General features: G+C 38.5%; 1 pseudogene; it reads left to right on the top strand.

The window, feature by feature from the left end:
• The first annotated feature begins 1,425 nt into the window (after positions 1 to 1,425).
• Positions 1,426 to 2,555, top strand: LOC134367184 (actin, cytoplasmic 1-like; annotated as a pseudogene).
• Positions 2,556 to 9,780: the final 7,225 nt, after the last annotated feature.

Below are 9,780 nucleotides of genomic sequence, written 5' to 3'. Positions count from 1 at the left end.
GCTACTTAAGAAAAGAAGAGAGAAAACCCAAATAACAAAAATTAGCAATGAAAAAGGTGATATTACGACTGATACCTCAGATGCAAAGAATCATTAGAGACTACTATAAACAACTATATGCCAACAAATAAATAAGAAAGAAAAATACAATAATCACAATAATATGTTTAAATTTCAAAAGGAGAGAATAGGACTGAGATTACCAAAGGTGAGAAAGGGAGAGGGAGAGTGGGTAATGGAGGAATTGGTAAAGGGACACATAAAACGATTACACTGCATAATGTTTAATATACTAATTATCCTGATTTGAGCATGACATATTGCACATAAGTACTGACATTCAACTCTTTACCCCACAGATATGTACAACCGACTATGTTACAAGAATAAAGTAAATTTCTAAAAAAGAAAAAAAATTTTGAAAATCTGGAGGAAGTGGATAAATTTCTGGACACACACAGACTACCAAGACTGAGCCAAGATGACAGAAATCTGAACAGAACAATAACTGAAGCTGTCATCAGAAGGCTCCCAACATAGAAAAGCTCAACACCAGACGGGTTCACTGTAGAGTTCTACCAAATCTTCAAAGAGGAATTGATACCAATACTATACAAACTATTCCAAAAGTTTGAAACAGATGCCATTCTCTCAAACTCATTCTATGAGGCAAACATCACCCTGATACCAAAACCAGTCAAAGATACAACAACAACAAAAAAAGAAAACTACATGCCAATATCCTTGATGGATATAGATGCAAAAATCCTCAATAAAATACCAGCTAACAGAATACAGCAACACATACACAAAATTATACACCATGATCAAGTGGCATTCATCCCAGGGATGCAAGGTTGGCTTGACATTTGCAAATCAAGAAATTTGATACACCATATAAATAAAAGCAAAGACAAAAACCATATGATCAACTCTATAGATGCTGAATAAGCATTTGGCAAAATTCAACATTAATTTCTGATAAAGACTCTCTACAAGTTAGTTATAGATGGAAAGTATCTCAACATAATTAAAGCCATATATGATAAGCCCACTGCCAATATCACGCTGAATGGGGAGAACAGGAACTAGACAAGGATGCCCACTCTCACAACTCCTATTCAACACAGTGTTGGAAGTACTAGCCAGAGCAATCAGAGAAGAGAAGGAAATAAAAGGCATCTGGATGGAAAAGATGAAGTCAAACTGTCCCTATTAGCGGATGATATGATCCTATATATTGAGCAGCCTAAATCCTCTATAAAAAAAACTCTTAGAGTTGATAAATGAGTCCAGGAAATTTGCAGCATACAAAGTCAACACACAAAAATCAGTAGCATTGGAGACCACACCCAGCCAGGGAGCACAGGCCCTTTGCCCTCTCTGCTCTGCCATCACCGTTTCCCACCCTCCACCTAGCTCACCATGGACAATGATATTGCTGTGCTCGTCATCAACAATGGCTCTGCCATGTGCAAGGCTGGCTTCCTGGGCAACAATGTACCCTGGGCCATCTCTTCCCTTCCATTGTGGGGTACCTGCTGTACCAGGGCATGATGGTGGGTATGGGTCAGTAGGACTCCTATGTGGGTGATGAGGACCAGAGCAAGAGGGGCATCCTGAACCTGAAGTACTCCATCGAGCACGACATTGTCACCAAGTGGGATGACATGGAGAATATCTGACACTACACCTTGTACAACGAGCTGCATGTGGCCCCCAAGTAGCACCTCATGCTGCTGACCGAGGCTCTGCTGAACCTCAAGGCCAACTGTGAAAAGATGACTCAAATCACATTCGAGACCTTCAACACCCCAACCATGTATTTGGCTATCCAGGCTGTGCTGTCCCTGTATATCTCTGGCTGCACCACTGGCATTGTGATGGACTCTGGTGATGGGGTCACCCACACTGTGCCCATCTAGGAGGGGTATGCCCTTCCCCATGCCATCCTGCATCTGGACCTGGCTGGCCGGGACCTGACAGACTACCACATGAAGATCCTCACTGGGCACGGCTAGAGTTTCACCACCACGGCTGAGTGGGAAATTGTGTGAGATGTCAAGGAGAAGCTGTACTACGTTGCCCTGGACTTCAAGCAGGAAATGGCCGCAGCAGCCTCCAGCTGCTCCATGGAGAAGAGCTATGAGCTGCCTGATGGTCAGGTGATCAACATTGGCAATGAGCGGTTCTGCTGCCCTGAGGCTCTCTTCCAGCCTTCCTTAATAGGCATGGAATCCTGTGGCATCCACAAAACTACTTTCACCTCCACCACAAAGTGTGATGTTGACATCTGCAAGGACCTGTACGCCAACACAGTGCTGTCTGGTGGCACCACCGTGTACCTAGGCATTGCAGACAGGATGCAGAAGGAGATCATTGCTCTGGTACCTAGCACCATGAAGATCAAGATCATTGCTCCCCCTGAGCGCAAGTACTCTGTGTGGATTGGTGGCTCCATCCTGGCCTCGCTGTACACCTTCCAGCAGATGTGGATCAGCAAGCAGGAGTATGACAAGTCTGGCCCCTCCATCGTCCACCACAAATGCTTGTAGGTGGACTCTTACTTAGTTTCATTACACACTTTCTTGACAAAACCTAACTTGCACAGAAAACGAGATGAGATTGGCATGGCTTTACTTGATTTTTTTTGTTTTTGTTTTTTATTTTTTTTTGGCTTGACTCAGGATTTAAAAACTGGAACGGTGAAGGTGACAGCAGTCAGTTGGAGTGAGCATCCCCTAAGTTCTACACTGTGGCCGAGGAGGAGTGAGCATCCCCTAAGTTCTACACTGTGGCCGAGGACTTTGATTTTACATTGTTGGTTTTTTGTTTTTTTTTAAATAGTCATTCCAAATATTGTGAGATGCATAGTAACAGGAAGCCCCTTTCTCTGCCAAAAGCCACTCTACTGCTCCCTTGGGAGAATGGCCCAGTCCTCAACTGAGTCCACACAGGGGAGGTGACAGCACTGCTTTTGTGTAAATTATGTAATGCAAATTTTTTTAATCTTTGCCATAATATTTTTTTATTTTGTTTTATTTTGAATGATCAGCCATTGTGGCCCCACTTTTTTCTCCCCAACTTGAGATGTATGAAGTCTTTTGGTCTCCCTAGGAGGGGGTTGAGGTGTGGAGGCAGCCAGGGCTTACCTGTACACTGACTTGAGACCAGTTCAATAAAAGTGCATATCTAAAAAACAAATAAACAAACAAACAAACAAACAAACAAACAAAACCAGTAGCATTTCTATACACCAATAGTGAACATGCAGAAAAAGAAATCAAGAAAGCTAGCCCATGTACAATAGACACACACACACACACAAAATAAATGATTAGGAATAAAGTTAACCAAGGATGTGAAAAATCTCTATGAAGAGAACTACAAACCACTGTTGAAAGAAATTAAAGAGGACATAAGAAGATGGAAAGACATCCCATGCTCTTGGATCGGAATAATTAACATTGTGAAAATGTACACATTACCCAAAGTGACCTACAGATTCAATGCAATCCCCATCAAAATTCAAATGACAATTTTCTCACTAATGGAAAAAACTGTTCAGACATTTTTATGGAATAACAAAGGACCACAAATAGCCAAAGTAATCCTGAACAACAAAAAAAAATAAAGCTGGAGGCCTAACACTACCTGACTTTAAACTATGTCACAAAGCTATAATAACCAAAACAGCTTGGTGCTGGCATAAAAACAGACACACAGATCAATAGAATAGAATTCAGAACCCAGAAATCAGCCCATACTCCTACAGCCATCTGATCTTTGACAAAGTCACCAAGTCTACACACTGGGGAAGAGACTGCCTCTTCAGGAAATAGTGCTGGGAAAACTTGTTATTCATATGTATGAGAATGAAACTTGTCCCTACCACTTACCATATACCAAAACCAACTCCAAATGGATTAAGAATTAAATACACATCCTGAAACATTAATACTCCTTAAAGAAAACATATAGGAAACACTCCAGGAAGTAGGAATGGGTACAGATTTCATGAATATGACCCCAAAAGCACAGGCAACCAAAGGAAAAATAAACAATGGTTTATATCAGACTGAAAACCTTCTGCACAGCAAAAGAAACAATCAACAGAGTGAAAAGACAACTAACAGAGTGAGAAAAAATATTTGCAAAATGTACATTGGACAAACGATTAATAACCAGAATATAAAAGGAACTCAAGCAACTTCACAGCAAACCAACTTTAAAGTGGGCAAAGGAGCTGATTAGGCATTTCTCAAAGGAAAATATAGGAATGGCCAACAGACACATGAAGAAATGCTCTATATCATTCAGCATTCAGAAAATGCAAATCAGAACCACTCTGAGATACACCATCTCACTTCAGGTGGGATGGCTAATATCTAAAAGACTGAGAATGATAAATGCTGGCAAGGTTGCAGAGAAAAAGAAACTCTCATACCCTGTTGGTGGGACTGCAAAATGGTGCAGCCTTTATGGAAAATGCTGTGGAGGTTCCTAAAACTATTACAGATAGATCTACCATATGACCCAGTTATTCAACTGCTGGGAATATACCCAGAAGAATGGAAATCATCATGTTGAAGGGATACCTGTACTCCCATGTTCAATGCAGCACTATTTACAATAGTCATGAGCTGGAACCAGCCCAGATGTCCATCATCAGATGAGTGGATAAGGAAATTGTGGTGTATCTACACAATGGAATACTACTCTGCTATAAAAAAGAATGAAATACAACTATTTGCAGCAACATGGATGGACTTAGAGAAAACTATATTAAGTGAAACAAGTCAGGTGCCGAAAGAGAAATACCACATGCTCTCACTTATTTGTGGGAGCTAAAACTAACTAAATAAATATACAAATAAATAAATGGTGGGGGGGGAAGAAGACAAAACAATCACAAAAATTACTTGATCTTGTTAAGACAAGTGAACGGATATGATGTATTTGGGGCTGGAGGGGAGAGAGGGAGGGGGAAAGATGAATGGGTAAAAGGACACGAAAATCAACTACCATATATATTGAGAAGTTAAAACAAAAAATAAAATAAAATAATATAAAATCAGTAAAGATTAATAGAAAAAGATATTTGCTGGGAGCTTTCCAATCACTGTCCAAGGTACTCAAGAAATCATGGCAAATAAGAAATACATGAACTTTTTATTTATTTTTGGGGGGATATTCACATTCTATGTGAGGAGAACAAACAAAAACGAGCAAAGAAATATGTAAAAAAAGATGATTATGACAATGATAAATGAGAAGAAATCTAGATGTCCTAATAAGTGACAAGCTGTATAGGCATAAGTTTCTCCTTGGCCTACCTCTGAGTTCACCTGCAACTATGCTAGACCACCATGCAGAACTTCAAGCACATGCATATTCTTCCTTTCTGCTCACACAGGCATGACAAAACATGTTTGACCAGGCACAACTCAGAAGTGTAGGGTGTGGGGTTGACCGATGAGGGACAAGAGTTAGTAAAAACCACAGTCTCCTTTTCTTTTGTGACAATTCTAAGATGTGTTTCACAGTTTCTTAGAGTTTCCTGGAAAGATTTTTCCCTGGGTGCTCAAAGCAGCAACCTGATGGTTAAGAGAGATTTTATATGCTTTTAAAAAATCTACTTGCCTGATTTTCCCCACTTTTTCATTTGTGTTTTTCATAATCACCTCCTAAATAAACTACTTGCACTCAAGTCCCTGTCTCAAGATTTGCTTTTGGGGAAAACTGAAACTAAGATAGTAAGAGAGGAATATTAAACGTTTTAACTGAGTGTTTAAGAAAGATCCCACTAAGGTAGTTGTATTAGAAATGAGATCTAAATGAAAAGAATTTCCCATCGATGGGAAGATTTGAGTAAGACTGTTCCTGGTGGAAGCAAGAGCAACTGCAAAATCTGTAATGTGATAACGAGATGTCAATGTTCAATGAGTAGCATGAAAACCTGAGTGGGTATTGTAGAGTGAGGAAGTGGAGAGTGGTAGGCGATGAGGTCAAAGAGGCAAGTAAGAGAGCCATTTTCTAGGACTGTGTAGATGTATTAAATATTTCAGGTTTATATTATATTATAATCAGCCTTTGTAATATTATAAGCAAGGGAGTGATGTAATTTGATTTTTAAATAACTCTCTAGCTATTGGGGGGGTTTTAGGAAGATAAGAGTTGCAAACTGTAACAGAAAGGAAGCAAGAAGACTAGTAATAAAACTACTGTACTGGGCTAGGTGAGAGAAAAAAATACAAGCTTTTCTAAGTAAGGAGCAGTGAAGATAGAAAGAAGGTTATACTCAAGATACATTTCACAGGACTCATTGATGAGTTACATGGAAGTGTAATAAAGAGAAAGGAAAGAAACCAGATTTCATTAAGTATGAAAAGGCAGATTAAAATGAGAATGAGACAAGAGATATAATAATTTAGTAAATTTAGGAATCAGTGACATCTAATAATTTGATAATATGAAATTAGATGTGATACTTCAGGACTGGAAAGTAGACAGCTAGAGTAGAAAGAAGATAAGAAAAAAACCTGAGAAAGAGTTAAAGGAAATATAAAGCACACTGAGAGAAGTCAACAGAGTACATGGAAGAAAATAACTATGGTTTCATGGACACCAAAAATGATATGTAACAGGAAATACCAGGAAGGAGGATATGGCCAACTGTGTGGAATGTTACTTAGAGTACAACTAAGAGGAGGACAGAAATTTAACCATTCTCTTTGTCACTTTTGAGATCAATGATAAGAGCAGCATAAATTAAAGAGCACAGAAAATGGATTGCTTTATGTTGAAGAGAAAAAACATAATTTGAGTATGTTGAAACGGAAAATGGAGAGAGAATTGTTTAAAAACTTAGTTCTTAAAAAGAGCAGAGAAATAGAGCGACAGCTGAGTGGGGTATGTAGGATCAGTGCTACTATGCCAGAGAATATTATGTGTTTACAACAGAGTTTTCTCTTCCTGAGCATAGGAAGTGTAAGTTTCTCACTCTTACTGCAGTTAAATTTTCACCATGGGATTGCATCTATACTATGGAGTGTTGATAGAAATTATGCGTGTCATTTCCAGGCACAGAGTGTTAAAAATATCTTTTTCAGTCTTCTACTTTTTTTTTTTTCTCTCCAGTGGCAAACTTGAAAGTCATGTGTTCCAGATGGTAAAACCACAAAGTGTAAGTAAGTTGAGTTGCTGAATCAGTCTTGAGGAGAGCCACCAAGAAGAGCCAAGCTACACATGTTGAACTGTAATATCAGGAAGAAAACAAACAAACAAACAAACAAACAAACAAACAAAACACTGTTGTGTTTGGCCACTGAATTATCTGGGTGTATTTGTTATTTCATGAAAGCTAAGCCTACCCCAGCACTGTTTATAAGATGGTGGATAAAATACCATTATGCATGTTTTAGAAAACTCACAGTAGAAAGACAGACAATATTGACAAAGAGAGAGTACGTAATTGCAAGAATATTATCCTTGAGAAGATAAAAGTCTGAAATCAAGAGTAGCAACTGTTGATGTTGGAACACTTCAAAGGAAGAAGTGCAGAGAGTCTGAGCACACAAAAAAAAGTCACAATGATAGGTTTGGTCAAAGTAAGCTGAAGCGGTTTTCTCATATATTGCTTACTTTCAGTCAGAGAAGAGTGAGATAAGATGAGAATACAGCTGAGAGAGAGTCAATAAAAACATATTGGCTATTTAAAGAAAGAGGGTAAATTATGAAAAACTAATTTCAGGAGTGGGAAATCAGTCAAATTAAGAAAGTAAAAGATCACCTGGCAATGTTGTTTGTATTTGAAACGTGTGATTATGAATGCAAAGTATGTCGAAGTAGAATATTCCTGTGCATTTTTTATGCTGATTTCAGCTTCCTGGCTGAAGGCATCCAGTATTTTGGATTGATGGCTTTAGTCAGGTATGTGTAATGGAGGAAGAGTAGAGCAAGAATACTGCAGGTAATTGCAAAAGAGTGATTTTAATGATGGATCAAGGAATCTTAGCTGGGTAAAAGAGGAATATGACATCCACAGGCAATGGATAATGAATCATCTGTAGATGAGAGGCTGTATAAGTCCATTTCCTGCCGCTTATAATGGAATATCTGAAACTGGGTGGTATATAAAGAAATGAAATTTATTTCTTACAGTTTTGGTGGCTGGAAATTCCAGGGTCCAGGGGGCACATCTGGTGAGGGCTTTCTTCTTGGTGCGGGCTCTGTGGAGACACAGGTTATCACATGGCAAGAACAGCAATAGTGAGAGAGCTCACTTGCTCGCCTTATAAAGCCATGAGAACCACTCCTTATAACCCAATAAACCTTTAATCTATTAATGAATTAACCCATTCATGAGAGCAGGCTCTTTTCAATCTAATCGCCTACTAAAGGCCCCACTTTTCAATTACCATAATCGGATTTCCCACTCTCTTAACACTTTTTCCATGGGGATCAAGCTTCCATGAGTTTTCTGGAGACATTTAATCCACAGCAGAGGCCTCTATACAAACACACAGTTGCTGAGTTAAGAGTACTGGTATAAGTTACGTAGAAGAATAAGGAATTGTGGTCAGAATGTAGGATGCTTCAAATAGAGATTTTTGAAATATTTCACTTATTGATGATTAAGAAGTCAAGTGATTTGCACAGTAAAGGTCAAAGTGCCGTATTTTCCTTATGAAACCTCTTGGGGGAAACCACTCTGATTCTCACATCAGAGAAATTTTGCTACTTCTGAGCAATTATGTTTCTGTTTTATGGATACTGGAAACCGTGTTAGTTATGGGAGAGAGTTATACAGGTGGCAGAAACATGAAAGGCATTTCTGCTAAATGTGGTGTAGAGACAAAGAAATAACTTGCCACTTATCTTATAAAGTATGGATCTGTGGAAATGGAAATTAAAAAGAAAAGTGGCTAAAACTGTAAGGGCAGAAGGAAAAGCAGGGTATTAGCAGATGGAGAAGGAACCATTTGGTGTCCTCTTTACAACAGTATATCAATAATGCTTGGGGTAGATAAATACTAGGCCCAGAATATGGGCTGCAACAGGATACAGAAAGTCACCCGCAGGTACAGTGAGGATAACTTCTCAAATAATATGATCCTTGCCTGTTTAAGGGAATAGCAGTAGGAAGGAGCCCAAGCAAGTCACACCACGCTGCACTGTCTTCATCAAACACAGAGAAGAAAGGGGACAGATATAAATGTCCCTCGATTAGATGCCCTACAGACCTTATAGCTACTCTCTCTTCCCCATAGCTGCTGGATAATTGAATTACGAAGAAGCTCTAGATCTTAGTAATGAGAGGAACTTTACAATAGTGCTAAAGTAGAGAGAAAAAGGATGAAAGTAGCCTCTGTTTACTACTTTGAGGAAACAAATACCAGGCCTGTTTCTGATACCCATTGTTCAAATAAACAGAAATCTAGACATGTGAAGTTTGTGGAATAAGTTCCATATCCTAAAAACATAAGGAAACAAAGGAAACAAATACTTGAAAATACAATAATAAAATATAATCAATACTTGTTATTTCAAACAAATTCAAGAAAATATAGATTTCTAAAGCAAGATTAGACAATGAAATAGTGAGACAGTTACCCATAAAGGAGACTGAATAAAATGCAGAAGCAAAATTTAGGGAGCTATAGTTCATAAGGAAAGTAATACAAATATAATATGATTATAAAAAATAAATCACATAAGAACAGAGAAAAGGCAAAATCATAATTCCAAAATTATGGAAACAATAATGTGGAGGACATC

The sequence above is a fragment of the Cynocephalus volans genome, chromosome X, assembly GCF_027409185.1.
Source record: "Cynocephalus volans isolate mCynVol1 chromosome X, mCynVol1.pri, whole genome shotgun sequence".
NCBI classification, from domain to species: domain Eukaryota; kingdom Metazoa; phylum Chordata; class Mammalia; order Dermoptera; family Cynocephalidae; genus Cynocephalus; species Cynocephalus volans.
This window is presented reverse-complemented; position numbering and strand designations above follow the sequence as displayed.